The sequence below is a fragment of the Typopeltis vanoorti genome, chromosome 3, assembly GCF_054136105.1.
Source record: "Typopeltis vanoorti isolate ZY-2024b chromosome 3, IOZ_Tvanoo_1.0, whole genome shotgun sequence".
NCBI lineage: Eukaryota > Metazoa > Arthropoda > Arachnida > Uropygi > Thelyphonidae > Typopeltis > Typopeltis vanoorti.
Window position 1 is genome coordinate 94,654,501 of NC_143551.1, and position 26,977 is coordinate 94,681,477.

The following is a 26,977-nucleotide window of genomic DNA, read 5'->3' on the forward strand; positions in this document are numbered from 1 at the left end:
GTAGTTTCAGTAGCTCTTGCAAAAGAATATTGAATAATGTGCTGACATTCTGCAAAAAAGAATCATCTCCTTGTTCCCCTTTCTCAAGTCATAAAACGTGCAAGTGCAATTGTGGGCGTATCAGGGTCGACTGTTAAAAGAATTCGTAGGGAATCAAAAGGTGAAGGTAAGCCAAAATTTAAATCTCCTAAAAAAAAAGCACCAGAATAAAGAAAACCATCGAAACCGTAGCTTTGAATGATTTTGATGTACGCGTTATAAGAAGAACTATTCACGAATTTTACGTGGTCAAGAAAAGCGTGCCAACTGTTCCGAAATTGATTCCTGTGCTTAAAGAAAAAATTAATTTTCCTTGGAAAAGAGAAACTTTAAGGAAAATACTTCATGAAATAGGATTTTGTTTTAAAAAGTCCCAAAATAAAAGGAAACTTATCATGGAGCGAAGTGACATTGTTTTATCTAGAACGCAGTATTTGAGAGCAGTATTTAAGACCTTTCAGGGAGGAGAAAAGACCGATTGTGTTCTAGATGAAACTTGAATTGATAGTAATTTAACTTATGGAAAATGTTGGCAGTCTAAAGAAGAATGTGAAGTGCTACAAACTGGAAATGCCTCGCGGCGCATAATAATTTTGTGTGCGGGTGGAGAAATGGGTATTTTTACCGAATTCAAACTTACTATACAAAGCCAATTACCATAGGCAAATGAATTCTACGATCTTCAAAAAGTGGGCAGAAGAAAAACTGATTCCAAACCTTCCTAAAAATGCTGTTGTTATAATTGATAATGCTTCATATCACTCCATTCGATTAAACAAAGTTCCAAATTAGTCTAATAAGAAGCAAGTTCTTATGGATTGGCTCTCTGCAAATAACATTTCTCATTCCCCAGATATGCGAAAAACTGAATTGCTTAATTTGGTCAAAAGAAACTCGCCCACAACTAAATTATTTTAATTCGACACAATGCTCAAAGAGCATAGATTTCTAGCTTTGAGGCTACCACCATATCATTGCAATATTAATGCTATTGAGTATGTTTGTGCAGAAGTGAAAAGGTTCATTCGCCATCGTAACGTAACTAGAGATATTGACATGGCTAAACTTTTTAAGCTTTCAGAACAGGCGAATGAAAGTATTACAGTTCAAAACTGGGGAAAATATCTTTCATGTCACCGCATTGGAAAATATATATTGGGACGGTGACGGAATTATCAAAGAATTATGCAAACCTTTGGTGATCAGTTTAAGTGAAAGTGATGGTGATTCGGACACCGATTCAGATGACTATAAAGATTAAAAAGATTTGATAATGGTATTTTTTTCAAACCTTTTTTTGCATGGATTTGTTAAAAGAGTCACAACAAGTCATAAATAATTAATCGGTTTAGGACATTAAAGTGTCTCAGTTCTCTCAACTGTAAGTTTAGAATATCTAAGTTTCACTTGAAAAAAATTTCTGTTTTTCATTACAATTATTTTTATTTTATAGAAAACTTTCTTAAAAATAAACTTAGTTAAATTTGTTTTATGCTATACCTTTTAATTTTGTTAATACTCTACGTACATTTTTCCAACTGTTATACAAGCAAAATTGTTATACTTTAAAAAGTACAATGTTCGTAAAAGAAAAGCTAAATTTTCCGACCTGTAATAATAAACAAACACATCCCAGAAGATAGATTGATTACCCTATAATCGGAATGGATTCTCCTTTTTCTGACATGCGCAGAAGTGTCGAGGGACCTCTAATCGGTGGGAGAACTATACTGCAAAACTCAAAAAAATAAACAAGCCAAGCCAAATGTAATATATATATATATAATTAAAATGTATGCATATCTATATATCTGTATACTAAATATTTTTAATACATGATGGCCATAATTAAAGAGGAGGCATTCAGAGACCTGTAACAAAAAAATGTATTGAACGAAATTCAATTAAACTTGGTGTACACTCTGAAACATGATTTACAGGGAAAAAAAAGTACAAAATTCTGCCACTAGTGGATAATTGGTGCTAGAATTGCTGATATTTGCATAATTCCTTGTTTCTACTGACGAGTTGGTGGAAATAAGGAAGAACAAAATAGGTTCTTGTTATTCTGATAAGAATGAAGTGCTATTGATCTCACCTTACTGGAATATGAGTTGCTAGTCAAGTTTTACTATCAACAACACCGTAACACTATTGCCACACTTCAAGAATTCTAGTCTTTGAAGGATAGGAGAAAAGGTCTAATGACAATAGCAAATCTTAGAAAAATGATTTTATGATTTGAATATAGCAGATCTTTAGCAGTGAGTTCAGGACAAGGGTGCAAATGGACTATTCCACAACAAGTTGATGAAGTTGCAAATGCTATCATGGAACATTACAGGCAATATCAAGCTAAATTAACAAGCCATACTCAACTGTATGGAAAATCCTGCATCAAATGCTAAGGTTTTCACCCTACAAGATCTCCAATACTCAAGCTTTGCTTCATGATGATGCAAAACTCAACCATAGTTTGCCCTGACATTCTTAGCTCAAATGAAGATGGATGGAAGATCTTGTGGAGTGACAGGCACACTTTTATCTGAACGGTAGTGTTAACTCACACAAATGCTGCCAATAACCCTCGTGTTCCATCAGGCCCCTTTACACTCACTGAAAGTCACAGTGTGGTGTGGTTTCACTGAATCATTTATTATTGGTCCATACTTTTTCGAAGAAATTTGCATGACAGGACCAGTGACTTGTACCGTCTCTGCTGTTAGGTGTTGAGAGATGCTACGCACTTTGTTCCACAACTGCAGCAGTGAAGATGCCTTGACTACCATATTCATGCAGGATGGAGCACCATCTCACACGGCATTGCTGGTACAGCAAATGTTACAAAAATGCTTCGCAGAACAGTGATTAGTCATGCATTTCCCCACAGGATAGCTACTTCGTTTGCCTGATCTCGGACTCTGTGACTTTTGGTTGTGGGGCCATCTGAAATGCATTGTGTATGAAGGACATGTTCTTGATTTAGCAACCTTGAAAAACAGAATAATGCAGATCTGTTGTGTTCTGCTGTAGAAAATGTCATTCACAGAATGCAGTTCTTAGAACATCTGAAAGGAGGACATATATTGAACCACATCTGTAAGTTATACGGACATGAAAATTGAGTTGTGTTTCTTCTAGCCATTATTGTTTAATTAATCCCAAACAACATGCTTCTAGTGCAAAATGTCCCCTGGTGGCAGAATTTTGTCCTATTTTTTTTTTATCTTATGTAAATAATAACCCCATTCCAGAGTGTACTTACACCAAGTTTGGCTGAATTTCATCCAATACATTTTTCACTGTAAGGCTCTGAACACCTCCACTTGATATAATGCTCTATTATTAACTATGGAAGTGATTCCAAAGTATATGATGTTAGTAATGATATAACACAATTTATCCATCTACCCCAGAATACCAGATAATCTTCAGCATTCTACAAACACCCTCGACCATTTCATAACCAGCTCTTCCTCCAAATATACTGTAAATGTCAGCCTCTTAGCTTGGTAATTCAGACCACAGCTTCATTCACATTTCTTCTTTTGACAGATTACATATCACCCAGTAATCTCAGACATACAACCTTTGGTCTATGATTCTAAATATCATTATTCCCAAACATCTTTTCCATGGTCTGATCACTGGTTTCTGCTTACCTGATCCATACATCTACTCCAACCAATTAACGGAATAATCTCCACTCAATGACTAGCTTTATTCTCTACTTCACAAACACAACTAATCCCCTATTCAAGCCTTGATTCTCTAACAAGTGTGATAAAACAGTCCGAGATAAAAATTCGGTATATCACGTGTCATATTTTTCAAACCTCCAGCTTCACACTCCACATGCATTGAACCCCCCCCCACACACACACACACACTATCTATAAAACAACCATCAACAAATTCATAGCAGTGCTTCAAGCTATAGCACAACAAGAATAATAATTAAGTAATAAGATGATGTCCAAAACAGCATATTTGGAGAAATAACTGTTGTAAAACACACAACTAGACAGACTGTTGAAAAACAGTTCATACTGTAACCATAAAGGAACTAATATCCTATTATAGTGCCTTCTTAACAGGGAAGACAAATAAATTCAGAGAAGTCAGACTAAATATGATCTTAGAATGGGATATCTTCCAGAACGTACATATACACTATTTCCAAGAAGTATATATGTACATAGTGTGAACCCATTTTAATGAGATATAGGCCCTCCTTTTTGCTGCAAATACAGCAGCAATCCTAGGGTCATACTTTCCACAAGAGTAAAATAGCAATCAATGGGTATTTTGAACCATTCTTCCTCTAGATATGTAATGAGGTCCTGGGCTGTTGTGGGACGAATGTCCCTTGACCTCACCCAACACTCAGATTCATCCCACAGATGTTAAATAGGGTTGAGATCAGAGCTCAGAGGAGGTAAGTCAAGTGCGGTGACGTTCATGTCTACAAACCATGCAGTTATAGAAGCAGCCTTATGACATGGTGCATTGTCTTGCTGAAAGAGATAATGGTTCTGTTAAAAACACACAAAATAGAAAGCAGTGCATTTTCCAGACCATTTAGATACCTCTCGAAGTTCAATGTTTGTGGTACCACAAACAGAGGTCCGAGGCAAAAACGGAAAAAAAAAAAAAAAGAACCATACCATCACATGGCCACCTCCAAATTTCATAGTTGGGGATTACACACTCTGGTAAGAGATGTTCACCAGGCATCCACACACACATCCATCTGCTCAGTACTGCATGTAGCATGATTCATCGCTCTATAACAGCACAGCGCACCAAACTTCCACATTCCACTGCACATGCCCTTTTCACCATTGAAGATGATGCTGCATGTTGGTTCGGGTAATGTGGGGCTTGCATATTGCAGTCATACCATGGAAATCCATGATGTGAGCCTTAGTTCTGAATGTTTTTGTGCAGATGCGTTTCAGTCTATGCCCAAAACTATGCACTCAATGTGTCGGCCAACAAATGGCGATTTTACATATTATCCTTCATAGCACCCTACAGTCATGTTCAGTGACTGTAGGGTGCTATGAAGCGTGCTATGGTGCTACATGCACAATTCTTAAAATTAAATCATGATGTTTAAATGCAACAAGACAAAACAGGCAATATCCAGGCTAGGCCAGTCTAGTTAGCTGAGTTGATAGTATCTGTTCTGCAATGAACAGGCTATAGGTTTTGAACTTAACTGTGAGCATGGATGTCTGTGAATGTCTTTAGGTGGGAGATGAATTCCACTTCCTACTTGAGACCCTTATCTATTAAAGGTGCTAACGAAAGGTCTGAAATGCCTTGAAAAAGTTCCATATTTCATCTCTAGCAGACATTTCAGGTAAGAAAAAAAAATTTAAAAAAAAAAAAAACACCTTAAAACAGTATACTTTTTTTTTTTTTTTTTTTTTTTATTGTAAGCAACCGAATTTCAATGTTAAACTGGGGGAGCTCTACAGGTTCTGATCGTATCCCTATCCAAATACTGCCATGAAAAAATTCAATCAAACTTTGAAAACATTATGCCATTTGCTCAATCCTACAACATATAAAATTCTTCTAAATTAATGGGTATTTATTATTTTCTTTACACACACACACACACACGAGGGTGGTCTGAAAAGTTCTCGGCCTAACAATGAAAAAAAAAACAAATTTTCATTGTTAGGCCAATATAAAAATAATTTCAAATTATTTTTATTTTGCAACATAATCTCCCTTAAGACAAATACATTTATTCCAGCAATGCTCCAAACCATTATCCCATCCCTGTAGTGGTTCTCAGAAAGATCTACAAATTACCCCTCTACAGGTGCAATCACCTCTTGATTCGAAGAAAAATGCTGAAAATCCAGAGAGGAAGAGTTTTAATTTTGGGAAGAGATAGAAGTCAGAGGGAGCCAAATCTGGGGAACAGGATGGATGTTCTAAAAATCCGAAGTGCAGATCCCTTAATTTTACCATTGCCAAAACACCTTTGGGCAGGTGCATTGTCCTGATGAAAGATTATTTTTTCTTCTGCAAACTGGGTCTTTTCTCACAAATTTTTTCATCTAGCCTAGTTAAAAGATCAGAATAATATTCCCCAGTTATTGTTTTACCCTTTTCAAGATAATTAATAAACAAAATGCCTTTAGCATCCCAAAACAACAATGCCATGACTTTTCCTGCTGATGGAACTGACTTTGTCTTCTTTGACGCTGAACAACTGGCTTCTGTCCACTGTTTTGACTGTTGGTTGGATTGTGGTGTGTAATGGTGAATCCAAGTCTCATCCATAGTAATAAATCAATGCACAAAATCAGTTTTATTCTTGTTAAAAACACTCCAAGCATTGTTCAGAGATTTTCGTGCGAGTGTTTTTGATCAGTTCGGCACCCATCTTGCACAAAGCTTTTTCATTTGTAATTCTTCATGCAAAATATATCCTACACATTCTTATGAAATGCCTATAGTCTCAGCAATTTCACGCACTTTGACTCACTGGTCATCCAATACCATATCGTGCACTTGATCAATGATTTCTGCTGTTGTTACACTTTTTAGACATCCTTCACGTGGATCATCTTCAAGGCTGGTATGGCCATGTTTAAACTCAGCAGTCCATTTCTTAATTGTTGAAAACAAAAGTGAAGATTGCCCATAAACTTTTATGAACTTCGAATGAATTTCTTTTGGCATTAAACCTTCTTTTATAAAGAATTTTATAACCACACGATACTCAATTAATGCATTTCAAGAGATACAGATAACACTTTTGCTTCAAACAGCTGTATAAAACAAGCTGCTGTATTTGCCGGCGTATAGGATGCACTTTTTTTCTTTGAAAATAGGTCTGAAAAACAGGGTTCGTCTTGTACGCTGATACTCAGTTTTTTTATTACTTTCATTTCTGGAAATTTTCTCTCTTCCGAGTTACGTGATTACTTTCTTGCTTCCTGGCAGTGCATGAGAACATTCCAGTTACCATAAACCATTTAACAGATTTATGAAGGGAAGTGGAACACAGCATCCAGAAGACTGCTGGATGCAGTCTTCAGATTTTGAGGTAACGCCATCAGGAAAAAGCTTAACATTTTGCAAGTTTGTGAGCGGGTCAAAGCTTCATAGGATGCTGTGAAAACTGAGACAGTTGGTTAAATCATTTAAGTGTGGCATTAGTAATGCCACACTAAAGTCTTCTAAAATAAGTTTAGGATTTAGTGATTTCCTTATCTTAAAAGAATAAAATCATTCACTCTCCGACTCATTCTATCACTGTGTTGTTTAACATATACTTAATCATGTCAATCAGACTGAACATTTTTCACAACAAATTTCTACAAATAGCAAGTGTTCATTAGAGTCAGTTTCTTTGTTAGACCTTTTCTGAAAATACAGAACTACCTCTTTACTTCCATGGAATACTTTTTTTAAAAAAAAATTTTTATTTGGAATACATTATTTTTTCAATCATCTATAATCAAGTATAATTAATCTTTACTTGTACAGTTCAATATGATGCATAATTCATCAATTTTTTTTTTTTAACAGAGAAAGACAGTTTCTTTTACTATTTCATAAATAAAGGTATCAAGGTAGAGCTCTTCATGTTAAGCCATTTCACAGTTTCAGATTTCACTAATTCCGTTGCTATTTTCCAAAAGAATAATACAAGATCTGGAATCCTTTAGAGAGAGGATGAAACTTTCATAATGTATTTCTTCAAATGGTGACTAGACTGTTTAGACCAGGGGTGGCCAACCTATGGCGCATGTGCCAAAAGTGGCGCATTGCATGATTAGAAGTGGCGCACTGAACCTCAGAGAAAAATTTTTTAAAATTTTGTATATGATTTATATAAACACACAATTAACCTACCACTGAATTCTAGAGTGTGCACTTATTATACTTGTTTGATCTCGAAGCAACAGGCACTGGCAAAGGCTGATATGCATCACCAGTTACTCCAGGGTTTCTCAAACTGTGTTCCGCAAGAAGTTCTGGAATTTGTCATTTTAGTTTTCTAAGCATTTTTCATGAATAAATATTTTATAGTAAAAATATTCTGAGGAGAATAACATTTGTGAATTTGTCGAAAAACTCAGACCCAGAACACCTAATAGCATCTGTGTATCATTAATTTTCACACATTGAAACCTTTCAACATTTGGGAAAGGGAATGCCGCTGTTTATGACGGGTCATAAAAATTGCCTACAAGCCCATTACAACAATTGGTGTCATATCCTCCATTCACAAAACTGAAGGAAATGACATCTGTGTAGCAAATGCCAGTGACTGAGCAGCATATTTTTAAACATGGAAATATTCATGAATTATCATTAATTTTCACATATTGAAATCTTTCAACAATCGGGAAAGAGAATATCACCATTTATGACCGATCATAAAAATTGCCTGCAAGCCGATTACAACAATGGGTGGCGTGTTCTCAAAACTGAACGAAATAACATCTGTGTTGCAAATGTTAGTGACCAATCATCAAGGAAGTATAAAGAAAATTTTTCCACTGAAATTGAAGATCAAGGTAGTCTGTATCCGGTTCTCAAATCTATTACTACTGAATACTTTCTTCGCAGGTTCGTATTGCAGTGTGTAAGTGATTGTTCTGAAACCGGAGTGCCATGATTTTTTTAAAAGTAATAGGAATACAGAGTTAAAATCTAATATGAATAAGAGACAAGGCACTTTGTTTAATTTTGATATTAAGAAATCTCTTATTGAAGGTGTTTGTGACGGAGCAGATAGTGAGTCATCCACCTCGAGCCTACGAAGATCTCCAGGATATACAAAAGGAGGGGAAAACTACCAGCACACAGAAGAAAAAGGTCTGAATTCACTCGTAAGTACTTATAATATTATAAATATATTTGGTGATCAGAATGGGATATGTCAATGAAAATCAGCACAAATTAATTTAATGATGTTTGCCTGAAAAAACAACGACATGCTATAAGATTTCATTAGTCCAGTGATTGATAACTAATTTAAATGTAATTTATATTTGTCAACATGTCACACCCTATACATAAGTGTACTAATACTCTTTATGATTATGCCATAATTAATTATTAATACTTATGTTAATGTATGAACTTTAAAAAATTTTGGAAAGTATTTATGAGTAAATTTGTTTGGACCGGGCCTTCAGAAAAAAAGAAATCAGCTAACGCCTTTTTATTCCCGTATATAGGGAGTAGGTGAGGCAGCTTTTAAAAAAAGAATTCTTCTTCTTACTCTTTTAACTAATTTTATAATTAATATCTGATTTATTTCGAACTGTTTAATTTTTGTTACTGAACATTTTATGAAATCATTCTTATTACAATTGCTTTTACATTATTTGATACAGTTTAGTACTTTTCTTACAAGTATTGTTACAATTCATATTTACTTTTGTGTGTTGCAGTCTTTTTTTACTTTTTGCATTATTCATTTACTTTTATATTATTTGACATTTCTTATTTATAATCTTATTGTTTTTCCATACTAAATTTATCTTTACAACACAATTCTATTTGTTTTTATTATAGCTCTGACAAATATTGGAATTTGAATATTATTGAAAAAATACCCATGGATCCTTGTTTAAAGACAGGAACTTTAACACAAGGAGGAGCAAGTACTTCTGCTGACACATCTACTCATATGATTGGAGAAGATATGGAATTGCAAACTGTGGTTTCTTCAAAAGCTAATATTAAAGAACAAGAATCATCTAAGAACAGACCATAATGGAAGTACCATGAAAGTTATTTAAATTATGGATTTACGTGTATTGGCAATACACATGCTCATGATGCAATGTGTGTTTTATGTAATAAAATACTAGTAAACAGTTCTTTGGCTCCAGCTAAACTTCGTAGGCACTTTGAAACGAAACACACTCATTACAAAGGAAAATATATAAATTTTTTTAAGAGACAATGTGACTCACTAGAAAAATCTAAACTTCAAATGGCTACAATTGCTACAACTGAAATTGCAACAGAGGCATCTTTTCGCGAGAGTTACTGTACTGCACTTCATGGTGAAGCTCATACAATTGGCGAGACGCTCATTAAGATTTGTATGAAAGACATTATATCATGCATGTTAAACGAGCAGGTTGCTAAAAAAAATAGATGCAGTACAATTATCAAATGATACTGTTTCACACTGCATCAAAGATCTTTCTGCTGACATAGAAAAAGAGCTAATTCATCGGCTTAGACTCTGCAGTGAATATTCATTGCAAATGGATGAATCTACGGATGTCGCAGGACTCGCTGTATTACTAGTGTTTGTTTGTTACATATTTGATAAAAGTATTGAAGAAGATTTACTCATGTACGATTATCTACAAGGAAAAACTACCAGAGAAGATATATTCAACGGTATTAATAATTATATTACAAAACAGGAAATCAGTTGGGAGAAGTGTGTTGATATTTGTACAGATGGTGCTCAAGCAATGGTAGGAAAGATGAAGAGAGTTGTGTATCCTGCAAGTAGCTACAAGAGCTACCAAAAGCCATTGTGTTTTGCATAGACAAGCACTAGTAACAAAAAGAATTCCTACATATTTAAAAACTATTTTGGATGAAGCCGTAAAAATGATCAACTATGTAAAATCTCGACCACTTCAATCCAGATTATTTAAAATTTTGTGCGATGAAATGGGTAGTGCACATAATGCACTTTTATTACATACTGAAGTGAGATGGCCATCCAGAGGAAAAGCATTATTGAGGCTTTTTGAACTTCGTAGTGAGTTAATGGTCTTCTTGATGTCACATAATTTAGGACAAAAATTTATTGAATTATTAAGAAATTCTTCAAGGTTGATGAGTCTTGCGTATCTGGCAGATATTTTTACAAAGTGCAATGAAATTACCTTATCATTACAAGGAAAGAATATTACAATTTTTAATACAAGAGATAAAATTGCAACTTTTGATAGGAAGTTGCAATTTTGGATTTCTACAGTTGAACAGAATAATTTTGATTGTTTTCCCACCTCGCATGAATTTTTGACTGAAATAAATTCTAAAGTAAATGAAGAAGTATCTAATGTCATTTTAGAACACTTGCATGACTTGCAATCAACCCTTTTGCAATATTTTCCAAAATCCAGTGAGGACAATTCCTGGGTTCTGAATCCATTTACAGTGACAGCTAAGCCAGCAGGCTTCAGTGCAAGTGACTATGAAAATCTAATTGACTTAATTAGTGACTCTGATTTAAAACAAAAATACAAGGAACTGCCAATAAATGATTTCTGGACAAATTTAACAGAAGAGTACCTCAGCTTGTCAAAACTAGCTATTCTTGTTTTACTTCCTTTTATAACGATATATTTATGCAAGGCAGGATTTTCATATTACGCTGCAACCAAATCTAAGCCCAGGAACAGACTCGACACTACACCAAATATGAGAATTCAACTTTCTAATATTGTGCCTGATATCAAAAGGATTAGTAATTCAAAGACCCAAAAATATCGGAGTCATTAAGAACTTAATTTGCAATATACGTTTTACTATTTTTATGTGTTTGGTTTTTACTAATTAACATTTGACAATAAATTATTTTTTCTTAGCGCTTAGATTTATTCATTTATTTTATTTATATTTACCTACCCTACAAAACCAGCACACAGGAGAAAAAGTCTGCATTCACTCATAAGTACTTATAATATTATAAATTTTTGGTGATCAGAATGGGCTATGTCAATGAAAATCAGCACAAATTAATTTAATGATGGTTTAATTGAGGTTTAATTATCAATCATTAATAATTAATAATTAATTATTAACAATAAAATAAGCTAAATTACCAATTAATTATTAATTAATACATTATAAAATAACCGAGGTATTCCGTGAACATTTCAGGATTTGTGAAGTGTTACGTCGTAGAAAAAGTTTGAGAAACTCAGTTACTCAATCAGTTTACAGCTGACTCGTGTCATAACGTTCGATGAACTTCTGATTCGATGTGAGTAAACAATTCTGTGTTTTCGAACTTATGTTTTTATTAACAGTTCTTTAAGTTTAAGATAAGATTTCTGTTTTCATGAAGGCTTAATATAGTTCTGTAAATTTAAAAATAAATTTTTTCATTTTGAACGTGTATGTCAAGTTCTTGCCCGCTCCCCTAATTTGCTGATTACTGAAACCTGCAATTATTTGGTGTATTTGTATGTGTGTGTTTTTATGTTTTTTTTATACAATATCTTTCGTATTTTATTTATTTACGTATGGTAGGTTTATTCCTAAAATTTAATTGATCATCAGTAAAGCTTTCATAATGAGAATGTTTGGGTTGTGTGTGTGTGTGATTGCCAGCTGATCGACTGTTTTATGGCAGGAAGTGATCTCGTATTTCATTGGACATAATATGTTACAATTAAGCATTTTTATGCTTAATTAAGCATTTTTATATGAGGAATTGATGGTAATTTTAACATCTTTGAAGAACTTATTGGTCTTGAGTCACTTCATGGAAAAACCAGAGGGTCAGACATATTTGACAAAGTAAAGTCATGTCTAGAAAATCAACAACTAGATTCCAGTAAGCTCATCAGTGTTTGCACTGATGGAGCACACAGTCAATGGTAGGTAGAGTTTCTGGGACTGTAACTTTACTTGAAAGGTTTTAGGTCATTCTCTACTAAAGTATCACTATATTATACATGAAGAATCTCTGTGTGGAAAAACTCTAAATTTGAAGCATGTTATGATACCAGTTGTAAAGTGTGTGAATAAAATTAGAGCAAGAGGGTTAAACAGAAGAGAATTCAGAGAATATTATGACCTGCTAGATATGGAATATGGTGATCTCATCCTTCATTGTGGGGTGCGCTGGCTTTCTAAAGGACAAGTTCTCAGTAGATTTTGGAAGCTAAAAGAAAGTGTTCACAATTTTCTGGAAGAGAAGGATGAGCTGCATGAGGAAAAAGCCCTGTTGTATGATGAGAAATGGCTATTTGATTTAGCATTTTTAGTTGATGTTACCAGCCACCTCAATGATCTAAATTTGAAACTGCAGGGCAAGAACAAATTGTTTCCTAGCTTAGTAAATGACATCAGTACATTCAAAATTAAATTAAAACCGTTCATCTCCCAGTTAGAAAACAGGGGATTTAAGTCAATTTCCACATTTAAAAGAACATAGTGAATCTGTTGAAGATAACGGCAACTTTAAAGAATATAATGAGAAACTCAGTTATTGCAAGAGTCCTTTAACAGTTGTTTTAGCGATTTTGCTGAAGAAGAAGACTGCATACTTGCATTTATAAATCCCTTTTCACTTACTGAACAAAAAATCTTCACGATGCCTAGTAACATACAAACGGAACTTATTGATCTCAAAACCAATTCTTTATTGAAAATGAAATTTAATAAACTTCCATCACTCCCAGATGCTTCTGATATAATTAATTTCTGGCGATCGTTGGCCTGTGAACATTTTCCAGAACTGAGAAAATTTGCTCAGAGTTATATCTGTCGTTTTGGAACTACATACAGATGCGAACAAGCATTTTCGTCAATGAAAATGATTAAGAACAAACTATGGTTGCAACTGACTGATTCAAATTTGAAAAACTGTTTGATGCTTTCTGTAACTGATTTAACTCCAAACATTACAAGTTTAGCAAAAACAAAGCAATTTCAAAAGTCTCAATAAAATAATTAATGTTTATCTTGTCTTTATATGAAATCCTTTTGTTTAAAACTGCTAAAAGTGTGTATATTAACATATATATAATAAATCATTTTATGCATAACTGTTAAATATATCCATATTACCATGTTTTAAAAGGGCTGAAAAGTGGTATGAGTTTGTATGGCGCATCTTAACTAAAAAATGAAATAATTGAAGGATGAACTATAAAAGGTTGGCCACCCCTGGTTTAGACTGTCTACTTCAATATCTTCTTTTATTTACTAATCATTTTGTTGACAGTCTCAACTCTTCCAGTTAAAGGAAGAGTTGAGACTGTCAACTCTTCCAGTTAAAGGATCCATATTGCTATGATTCCTTCTTGGAATCTTCTATTAATATGTATTCCTGGCTGTCGCATTTTCTTAAAAACTTGCTAAAAATTCTCTGGTCACTGTTCTCACATTTCCATTATTTCTCCTCTTGTTTTCTTCCATTACCCCAGTGCAAAATGCTCTCTCTGTTAGCTGTCAATCACCTATCAAACTCCTCGGTAAGCATGCACACTTCATGTAAATTGCAATTAGTACCTAACTTCTAACTTGAAGTTAGAATTAGGTACTAATGGTTGACACATTGTCGGCGTTAGTGAAAAAGAGAATGTCTTTTACAAAAAACATATCTCAACACTTAACAATTTTGAACTACAATAAAGAATATTGAAACAATTGCAACTATCAGAATCTAGTAAGTACATCAATCTTAAAGGCTTTACATTTCATTTCATTTTAACATATCGATATTGGGCACATAAGTGGCGATCATACATGTTATGAAACCAAAATTAATAATGTACTAAAAAAAGAGAAACAATTGTAAAAAGAATCAATTTTAAATTATGATTATTTTTACAAAAAAATTTTTCCACACACATACATCTTGATGCAAGTTTTTTCACTTGGTTATGCTACCAATTATATATTTGGTTTAATCCTTTATCCAAGTGTAAGGAAACGAAGTTTGTGACTGAAGTAATTTCAGGACTGGGGCAACTCATGGTAAAGGTGGTATAACTTCACATCACTTGCCTTAGTATCCTATAATGCAAAGCACATATCCTACTTCTTTGGTGCATCAATCCAAAAATTAGTAATTATAGCAACACATCACAACATCCTGTCTTGTGACCTCCTTTTTATCTCTTCATAACTCTTAGCACCAGTTAGCATCATAATGTTATTTATATATGAAATTCTTGGTCTGCCTCGTGGCCTCTTTCCTTCTACAGTCTCTTCCATTAAGTCTGTAATCAATCCCCCATGCCTCAAATGGTGTCCAATTAGGCTTTTTCTTCTCTTATTGATGTGTTTCATTAATGACAGCTCTTCATGAATTATATTTAGAACTTTTTCATTACTTTTCCTTTCTATCCAACTAATTTTCACCATCTTTCTCCAGCACCAAAGTTCAAATGCCTCCAACTTATTGATGTCTTGTTTAATTATTATTACGGGCGACTCCAGGGAGTCCTTAAACATCATGTCCACACAACTATACGACATTCTCACAGTATCTATCATACCTTTCCTTGAACTCACTCACCGTCATAGCACCCACAACAGACTCTGGCAGCTTATTCCACTCATTTACCACTCTCCAAGTAAAAAACGTAGCTCTAACACCCTTGCTAACCACACTCTTACCAAGCTTCAATGAATGGCCCCTAGTCCTCTCACTACCAGTCCTATTCTCAAAAATATCTTCTGAATTAATCTTATAGAACCCCTTCAGTAATTTGAATGTCTCAATCATATCTCCCCCTTTTCTGCCTGTCAACTAATTTCTGCAACCCACAAATCTTCAACCTGTTCTCATAAGGTTCATTCCATAGACCTGCTATCATCTTGGTCACTCGCCTCTGGATCCTCTCCACCTCCTCCCCATCAAGAAGAAACCTAGGTGACCAAATCTGGGCACAGTAGTCGTGAGGTTTTATCAAGACTCGGTACAGAGGTACAATAACTTGCTTGTCTCTGCTCGTCAAAGTATTTTTCAACAAGCGAGTTGATGAGCTGATTTAACCACTTTTGCAATGTGCCCCCCTAAACTTCATCTCCCTATTTACCAACACTCCCAAGTCCCTGGCCTCATCAATCTCCTGGAGTACAGTTCCACCAATGTGGTATACTGCTGCTAATCTTTTCACCCCAAAATGCATAACCTTATATTTTGTCACATTAAAATGACATCCATTCTCCTTCGCCCAGATGTCCAATCTATCCAAGTCGTCCTGCAAGATTTTGACATCGTCTACATTCACTATTGCTCTACCCAACTTTGCATCATCAGCGAACAAATGAACTGTTCCTTTTAGATCCTTCCCTATATTGTTAATGAACAAATTAAACAGCAGTAGTCCAAGAACAGAGAACCCTGCGGCACACAACTAGTCACAGACCATCTTTTGGACTCTACTCCTGAATAAACCACTCTCTGATATCTCTCCATCAACCACCCTCCTATCCATCTCACCAACCCTATATCCATTCCCATTATGTTGTAGTTTACAGATTAGAATTCCATGTGGTATCCTGTCAAATGCCTTAGCCAGGTGGAACCATTTCCCCCCCTCTTTCCACCCCCTTGGGATTAACCCAGACCTGAAACTCAGATTAAACAACATGGTCAAGGGCACTGATAATTTTTTAGCCGCTTCATGTAACACCTGTGCTGGTATACCATCCAATCCCACAGATGTATTCACATAAAGGTTCTGTAATAGACTATTCACCTCCACTTCATTCATCACAATTTCCATATAAACTAATGGTTCCTTCATTTTTTCAATGTCACCACCTGGATGATATACTCTTGCAAAGTGCTCCCTCAGTAATTCCACTATATCGATTGATTCAGTGACCTCCTTACCATCAATCATTCCTTAAAATCATTCTGCGTGTACAGTTTTTTTTTTTTTTTTTTTTTGCTTGCAGCATATTGAAAGAACTGTTTGGGATTCTCTGTAGCTTGGATAGCTATTTCCTTTCATAATCCGCTTTTGCTTTTTTTTTTACCACACTCGTTACCCTTCTGGCCTGTGCTTTATACCATTCGTGTGCCTGCAGGTCACCTTTCTCTTTAAATTCCCTCCACAGTTATTTCTTTTTTTGCAGCTCAAGCTTAATTCATTCATTTAACCCCTACTTGTTTTACTATTAGGACCCTAGGTATACAATCAGCCATAACCTCCTGGTAAATGCTCCTTGACCAGTTCCCATGCTCTATCGACATCCAGCCCTTGCAGTTTTACATGCCATGGCACTGAACCATGCAATCTCCTAAGCTTGTCATACTTGCTAGCATGGCAATTCCACATATACCCTGTCTTAATCGAAAATTCCACACCTCACTCAGTTAGCCACCTCCCAGGTCAAGACCTTATTTATGATCACTCTCACCAATAGGTAGCATAGTCATATTCATTACAGTCAAATTCTCAGATGCTATTACCAGGTCAAGCACTCTCAAACCCCTAGTATTTTCAATTACATGCTGTCTCAGATAGTTATCCCTTAATAACTGCATAAAATCCAATTCCTTCCTTCCATGTGTCCTCTCCTCCTTCCAATCAATGTTACCATAGTTGAAATCCACCATAATAATTATCCCCCTTCCACTCATTACTTCTATTTGCTTATGCATACTATCTCCACCATCTATTCCATCACCTGGTCTATAGCAGCACTGAACTGTATATTTTGTTCTGCCAATCTCACACCAAATAGCCTCAAATGAGCTCTTTTCACTATTCTGCAATACAACTTCAATTCTCCTTGGCTGCAGTTCATCAGCTATCATCAATAACATTCCTACCCCCCCCCCATTTTATTCTCTCTGTCCCTCCTAAACACACTATAACCTACACATTCTATTCCACTAACTATATCATCTTCCGTCAGCCATGTTTCACTAATGCCAATAACCTGTGGCCAGGAAGTGCCAATCAAGGCCAAAAATTCTTCCTTCTTGTTCTTAATACTCCTGGCATTAGTATACATGAATGCAGAGGTCCCTTTGTTCCACCCCTATCTTGATGCATTATTGTAACTATCCCATTCCGATTTCTTGTCCTTAGTACTGGCTCGGGTACATTATATACATTCTTACACTCAACTGTTTCACTGATGTCTGCATATCCACTTTCCCCCTCATTGGTAGTTTTAGTTTCCCCTGGTTCTGCACATCCATTTTCACTTCATTCAGCAACACTTTTTCCAGTCACCGTCACCGCACACCAAATCCATTCAAATGCAGGCCATCCATCTTGTTAGAGTCCAGGCCTCACAACCATATAATGCAATGCTCCATATGTATGTTTTCACTAGCCTTTTTTTGAGCTGGATGCCAAGTCCTTTACTGGTAAAAATGTTTCTTCGGTTGTAGAATCCTTTTTTGGCTAGGATTATTCGTGCTTTAATATCTGATTGGTTTCTTCCATCTTCTGTGATAAGACTTCCAAGATATTTAAAAGAGGATACCTGTTGTATTAGGCTATTATTTATTTCGAGGTTTAATTTCATTGGATTTGCTTTACTTGTAATTAATTTTGTTTTCTTATAATTAATTTTTAGGCTGTACTGTGTGAAAATTTCTTCCATCTTTGTCAGGGTGGCTTTCAGTTTGTTTTCGTTATCAGCTATAATTGCTATATCATCCGCGAGCCAGTGCCAGTTAATATCAAGTCCATTTATCTTAATTCCTGTTTCTATTAGTTCTTTCAATTTATTTATTGCATCTTCAATGTACAGAGTAAATAATATGGGTGAAAGAGAGCACCCCTGTCATACACCTCTACGTATTTTTGCTATTGTGATTTTTGTTTTATTGTTGGCTGCTTCTATTAGGGCTTCTTGATGCTTGTAAAGATTAAATATGAGCATTCTATCTCTCCAATCTACCTTTATTGTATTTAGGAGGTGAAAAATTTGGTTCCAGTCAATACTACTGAAGGCTTTCTCCAAGTCAAGAAAGACTATCAGAGTATTTTGATTCTTCTCAAATATTCTTTTGATAACTGTTCTTATAGCTAGGATTGCTTCTCTTGTCCCCTGAATCCAAACTGGTCATTGCCAACATATTCTTCAACCTTCTTTGTTAGTCTTTTTTGTATAATTTTGAGTAGTATTTTCAAAGCATGTGATATTAAGCTTATTGTTCAATGATTTTCACACTTCTTTGATTATTTACTTTACGAATGGGTATGATAGAACATTGTATAAAATCTTTGGGTACGATCCCCATTTCATAAATATCCTTTATGATGTTGAAAAGGTATGACTTAGTTATGTTTCCTGATTATTTTATTAATTCTGAAGGGATGTTATCAATGCCTGGTGCCTTGGTTGGCAATTCATTCAGTGCCCATTCAAATTCATCTTTTAATATAGTTGGACCAATTTCTTCCACATCAAGTCTTGTTTCATCTTCTATAGCCTTGGCATCTAGATCGTTTCCACTATATAGATCTCCTAAGTACTCCTTCCATCTTTCCGAAATTTCTTCCTCATCTATAAGTATGTTTCCCTGTTTATTTTTGATAATTGTACTTCTTGTCTTGTTTTGCTGGCTTATTCCTTTTATAATGTTATAAGCTTTATCGATTCTCCCAGTCTTTGTTAGATCTTCTATTTCTTTACATTTCTCTGTTTACCATTGTTCTTTTGCTTCTTTACACTTTCTATTTATCATATTTTTTATATATTTATATTTGTCTTTGTGTTCTTCCTTTAGGGAGGTTTTGTATTTCTTTCTTTCATCTATTAGATTTAGGATGTCTTGGGTGATCCATGGCTTTTTTATTTGCTTGTTCCTTAATCCTATGTTTTTCTTTTCCCTCTCTCCAGTTTTAATGCTTTCATCAGTTTGCTGTTTATAGTTTTCCTCTGTTTTTCAGGTTATTTATGTTCCATTTGGGGCTTTTCCTTGGTTGTGACAGCTTTTTAAATTTCAGATAACATTTCAATAACCAAATTGTGGTCACTATTAACATCAGCTCCCGGGTAACTTTTGCATTATTTTACTTGATTTTTAAATCTATTTCTTGTCATAATATAATCTATTAGTGCCTTCCTATATCCCCTAGCATTTTCCAAGCATACCTTCTTCTTTTTGGTACCTCAGGTATTACCAGGTATTAGTAATGATCAGATTAAATTGGTGGCAGAATTCCAATCCTGAAACCCCAGTCCTGAAATTACTTTAGGGACAAACTTTGTTTGCTTACACCTGGATAAAGGATTAAACCAAATAGATAATTGGTAGCATAACCAAGTGAAAAAACTTCCATCAACTATCTCTAATCCAGAGAATTTAAATAATAAGGCGTGACACATTTTAGCAACTCATATATGGAAATATGACTTCTGCATTACTTCCACGTTAGTATCACCACCTCTCACTGATGAGACCTCAATAAAGGTCGAAACCGGTCTGGGCAGCGACCATTCCCATAATGCATAGCATTATACATACCCATAAGGATATGTGCTTTGCATTATGGGATACTAAAGCAAGTGATGTGAAGCTATACCACCTTTATCACGAGTTGCCCCAGTCCTGAAATTACTTCAGGCGCAAACTTTGTTTGCTTACATGTGGATAAAGGATTAAACCAAATATATAACACACACATCTTATTAGTAATATGCCAGATATTTAAACATATATACCTGATTTAAGTTTTACTAGTGTTTTAACATTATCACTTAATACACACTCATCTATTGAAATAATTTAGAATAAACAAATTTATGACACACTTAAAAAAAAAAATTAAAAAAATAAAAAAAAACCAAGAGCATTCCATTTACAGATTTAGTCAATTTGATTTTATACAAAATTTCACACCAAGACAGTTAACATGAGACTAAACAAAACTGGGGTAAAGAGTGGAAGTAATGGAATGGTATAAAAAACACACCAAACCCTATTTCAACCTACATTAAACATGCTGTTTAATGAGTCACAGACACTCATTTAAACTTGCCTTTAAGTTTCAACTCAAAATAATTTGATGCTTTTAATATGTAGAAAAAAAATTTCTAACCTGATTATCGAAGACTCCAAACAGCTCCTACAAGGTCTATGCAAGCAATTTAAAAAATATTTTTCAAAACTAGACAAGATTTGAGTGGATCAGAAATATTTTTATATGGATGTAGTACATAAAAAAATTATTAAGTTCGGGTATTCATCAAAAAAAAAAAGACAGACAACCATGTAGAACTATCAGATATGTCACTGTTGAGCTTGTTCAGGGAAAAAAAGTATGACGGATTTTTGGCTCCCCATACAGTGGAACATCGTGGACTCACTGACGTAGCAATAAAGCCCTTACTGCCATTCACCTCTGCTTATAACTGTGAAGTTGAGTTTTTAAATTTTGTCTTGCTTAAAAAAAAAGAGGCTATGTGAAGCCACATAAAAGACAATGTCTCCAGCTTAGAATAATCCCTAGAACTTGATATATGTTTAAGAATCAGTTCTTTTGCCGGTCCAAGAGATAACATCATAACTAGATTCGAAGGAAACAACTTATGTGGCTTAGCCATATCAGCAGGTCAAATGATCTACCAATGCAAGTTCTTGAAGGAACTCGAAAAAGAGACAGACCTAGAATAAACTGGATAGCCAATATAAAAAATTGGACTGGTGCTTCAGTTAAAGCTGAAAGCGAAATGTCAATCAAGGACGTTGAAGATTTCTGTAAGGAACATTTCCTAATATCTATTTTATAGTCCTTTGTGGACTATGGATGAAGAAGAATTCTGAAAGAAAGCAGTGCCATTTTTTTTAATATAAACTTAATTCCTTGAATGCCTGAACTTAGATAAACAAAGACTAAATGTCTCACTTGATATAATTCACAGTATATCCTATTTCTATCCTGAATTTCTTCAGACTTAATTTTCCACCGAAATATCTAAAGTTTGTGGATGTTATGCAACTACTCCACAATTTTGCACTTAGGTTAACCTAAGTGCAAAAGCACTTTGAAAGTAAAATCTATACATAGATGGATTCCAATTTAAGCATGCACAATACTGTTTTTTAATTCAATTCTTATTGTTGTTCGATAATTGCACTAACAATGTCTTATGTGCTTCATAAGATTTAATATTTACATAATAAAGTTATTTACTGTAGCATATGTGTTATTCTATAGTTCTGAATTATCCTTGTAGTTAGTCACAGAGGGTGCAACATAAGAACATTAGGTGTCAGTCACAATTTAAATTGTTTCTACAATTACTTGGTTTAGTAATGTGTGCCTGTCTCATTGTGCTCTGATGATGGGTAGAAAACCAGCAAAATATTAGTTAGTTTAATAAATGTATTTTTTTCCTCTTGGTGTTAGTTATACCAAGTTATAATTTGTTTGGAAACTGCTGTAGTCTTGTGGCAGATTCCAGAAATAGTCTCTCTCTCTGATTTAAATCTGTTTCTGTATAACAGGGAAGTTAACCCAATTGAATCTAGTGATCCATATCCGTGGCATAGTCTGCAACCCCAGAATGCTGTAGTGTAGATGAATAACATAGTTTGTGTTCTTCTAGACATATATTAGCAGCTCTTCCAGTCTGTCTGAAGTATGTAAATTTTCATGAGGAAGGATTACAGCAGATCCCAGGATGATCTATATGTACTCCTTTTTTGTACAGAAAGAAATTTAAATTAGAGAGACTACTTCAGGAATCTCCGCAGCACTACAACATTCTCCAAACTTAATTTGGCTGCATCATATTACCAAAAATCTGGTAGACCATCATTTTGAGACCTTCAGCAGGATTCTAGTACTGTAGGAGCTCACCTTTTGCAATCGGTCTGTGTTTGCCTTCCTGCTGGTGTGCCTGCATGCTTGCTTAGTATATTTCTTTGTGCCTATGAGGATGCCTCGGTGAAATATTGATTTAGTAATCTAATTAGCTAAATAAATTTAGTTAGTTCATTATGTTTTCACTACTTCAACACGAGCGATAATCAAGATCAAAGCATCCATACCAGACAATGGTATCTATCCAGTTGAATGCCTCTTCAAAATCCAGTTGTACCATCATGTAATTCTTTGTATCTAACTCAGTTGTCACTAATATAAAAATAGTAGTGACAACTGAGTTAAATACAGTTGTCACTACGATAAAAATAACAGTAAATTAGTAATTAATGACAGTCTTCACAAAGCCATGCTGCCCCTATATGCTATCATATTCTTATCCATTCATCCTAAATTTGGTCTTTGACTAACTTTTCCAATACATATTTATCACAACCCCCGGAGATAGTGACTGGTCTATAACTTGTTACCATAGTCTTGGAGCCTCCTTTATACAATGGATATATCTTGCCTTCATTCCACTAACTTGGATTTTACCAGAGCTGAGACTTAAGTTAAACAGCCTAGTCAGGAACAATTCCTCTGGAAATTCTCATAATATATGAGCTAATATTCCATCTAATCCCACAACCATATTTGCATTGAGATTCTGTAATAGCCTAATGCCAATTCTCAATCTCCATTTTCGTCATCAGTCTGTTGCATCTGTCACAGCAAGGTCTATCATCTTCTCTTGGATGATAAACACTTTCAAAGTGGTCGCTCAACAACTCAATACCTTCAGCACTTGTTAAAGTGATCATTCCAGTCATTCTTCCTCTAAATCATCACATAGATAATAGAAAGAACTCTTTTCGCCTACTTGGCTAATTTCTTCTCATAATCTAATTTTGCTTTCCTTATCTAGCTACCACCTTTCTTGTCTGAGCCATGTACTGTTGTACACCTGATGATCACCTTACTTCTTATATATCCTGCACAATGATCATTTTATTTATTTTTATTTTGTGCTTATTTTATTTTTTTGCAGATCCTGCTTAATGATATTACTCGTTCATTTAACTCCTACCCAATTTACCTTCCTGTCCTTGGGTATAAAGTCTGATATCTTCCTTTAGATATCCCTTAATCTCCCATACACTGCTATCATTTCATTGCAGATTCTTATGCCACAATATTGCTTCAAGATCTCCTAAACTTGTCATTATAACCTGCTCTGTACTTCCACATATTTCTTTCTTTTAATTGAAAATTTCATGTTTGGCAACCTCCAGATCAAGACTGCATGGTTACTTTTGCAGTCTTGAGGACTTATCTTGAGTCTTATGGACAGATCTGATCTTATGACCATATCCAGCACTCTTAAACCAACCCACAAGGCTCCTTTGTCACATGCTGTTTCAAGTAATTGTTTCTAAGGTGAATAAATTCAATTTCATTCCAGCTATTTGATCCTTCCTCCTTCCAATATAAGTACCCATAGTTGAACACCTCCATAATAATTGCTCAACCTGAATTCGTTTACTAATTTGCTGATGCCTTCCACATCATCCTTTACACCTCCCACACCCTCATCTGGCCTATAACAGCAAGCAACTGTATATTGTTTTATTTGCCTCTAACTCGCACCAGTTGCTTCAAATGACCTTCCATTCACATCATTCCTGATCTCTTACTCTTTTTGGCTGCAGTTCATCTGCTTAAGCAATAACCCCTCCTCCTGTCTTATTTTCTCTATCTTCTTTGAAAATACTATATCCCTCACATTCTATCCCCATAACTACATCATGTGCTGTCTCACTAATGCCTACAACTTTTGAAAAGGTTGCACCAAAAATAAACCAAAAACTCATCCCTCTTATTCCTGATATTTCCAGCATTAGTTTACATAATGCTGTAGTATCCCTCCCCTAAGGCAGGGTACAAATCTAGCTCACCTTGATGTGATGCACCCTGAGTAATGGAAAGAACCAAAATGACTCAGGCAGTCAGGCTATCCTGAATCAGATCTCATGACGTGATCACACACATGCATGTCAGTAATGGGTTCTTCTCAGAACCAGATGACAAAGACTGTGATCTATCTTACAAATCTGCTGACATACATAGAGAGTATAAGCAGAGCAGATCTATCTTGTCCAGAGGTCAGCAACCAGCGGCCTGCATGTGGCCCAAACATGCATTTTGGTGGCCCATAAAAGGTTGACCATACTTACATGGCATGTGGTCCGTATGTTGAATTATTTAAATAATACATTTTATAATATGAATAATAAATTTAAAATAATTTTAAACCTGTACTTCTTGATATCACCGTGCAACTTGGTGCGAGTCAACCTTGTGAGTCATAATGAGTGGGGATAACAAAGGCGACTTCATCCGATGACAACCGAGATTTTGGCGCACATTAAAGAATGCATTTTCGTTAGAAAATATCCAAAAATTTTATCGATGCTTGCCAAAAAAGAAGGGAGACACACATATTGTGATGCATAATCTATATTACTTTGTTTTAACATGATAATAATTTTTCATTGAGTTTCATTTTCATGCTTGTTTCATATCTCGTACTTTAAATATTTCTGTGTTTTTTAAGACTGATATAATAAAAATTGATAACTCAAATATTTTTTTCACTTACTATTTTAGCTTAATTAAATGCTTGTGGCCCGATTATTAAAAACAAAAGTTGAATGTGGCCTGCGAGTCTGAAAAGGTTGCCAACTGCTGATCTAGTCTGTGGACAAAGAGTTAACATAGACACTGTACAAGAAACTCACACTAATAGTGAAGCTCAACCACAATTGAAGGGAAATATTCCTGGATACACCGCGTTAGCAGCCACATAGCACAGTTTATACGGTACAGCAAATTACAGATAGAACTCATGAATCAGCACATGTTTTATATCTGTAAATGATGAAAATGACATATTTACTACAAATGGTCAGGCTAGTGGTATCATGATTATCAATTTTATAAGCCACCTTCTCTGTCATTACCTGGTTTGGTGCTTCCTACAATGGAACATTCCATGGTGTATTCAGGAATTTTAATAGCCAGAATATACAATGGAAATACTGGAATAATGATGCAGATGGTGAAAGACTAGTAGAATGGGCTGACATTAATGGTGAAACAATACTGAAACCAAACCTATGTCTGACTACAAGAAATAATTTTGAAAATACCCTGCCTATTACAATACAGGTACATTCACATTTTCCATACTCCCAAAATCGACCCATTTTACTGGAAATTAGCATCCAAATGCAAGTAGTTAGTCACCAGTGCCTCATTGGAAAGCTAATCAGGAAGAATTTTCTACTGAGCTAGATAACAATATTAGGCAGATACTGCCTTAAGTCAGAAACTATGACAGATTTGTGAATATGAATGTAGCCAAAGCAAAAAAATAGGTCCCACAAGGATCCTGTATAGCAGGCCTGCACAACTTGCTTGTCTTTGATGGCCAATCCCAACTTGGACCACCTGACCAAGGGCCAGATCACTTCGGACCTTTAATCTTAGACTAGTCCACTGCAGCTAAACTTAAGTAAATTTGTTAGTAGGTCTATAGTAAATACTAATTAATATGCATATGTAAATTTTTTTAGAGAGTTACAATTAAAATTATAATCAAAATTATTTACAAACAAATATAGCTGCAAAATTTCTAAATAAAAACTACTTAAACATAAACACAAAGTTTACTAATAATTTCACTGAGAATATCACACTTATTCTCAGTGAAATATCTGTGACTGAATATCACAATGTGACACATTGCATTTCTTTGTTGACACTATTTCATCAAAGTTTGGTGTGATGTTTGAAGTGGCCGTTCTTAACATGGCCTCTAAATTCATATCGCTTAAAGATGAACGCTGTTTGGTTTTGCTCAAGTTCATGACCGAAAATGTTTTGTTCACAAGTATATGTGCTCCCAAACATACAAAATACCTGGTAGGCAGTATCCAACAAACTTTTAAATTTATCCTGATCCAGAATAAAATAAAACTCTTGTAAAGTAACTCTCCCTATGCTTGACCCGATAGTTTTCAGAACACTGGAGATCAATAACTTCCATCTGGAGTTCGATAGGTAGATTTCCTGCTTCGACAGAAAATGGATTCTCAATCACTTTTATGTGGACTTCGTCTTCATTGCTCAATGGCATTCTTTTCTGAAACTCCTCACTTAGAAGTGATATGTGCTTCTTATATTTTCCACCCACCATTGAATGATATTCTGATGGAATATTCTGTCGACAAGTTAAGAAATGTGACATATCCCCCCCTAGCAAGTTGATTTTCAAACAAACTTAATTTCATTTTGAATGCCTTTATAAGAGACATTAACTGAAAAAC

The 26,977-nt window shown here is 34.9% G+C and overlaps 1 protein-coding gene across 1 annotated transcript in view; it reads right to left on the bottom strand.

Moving 5' to 3' along the window:
- Positions 1 to 26,977, bottom strand: part of LOC150108394 (protein cereblon-like) — a 293,909-nt gene that overhangs the window by 216,243 nt on the left and 50,689 nt on the right. The window lies entirely within an intron of this gene.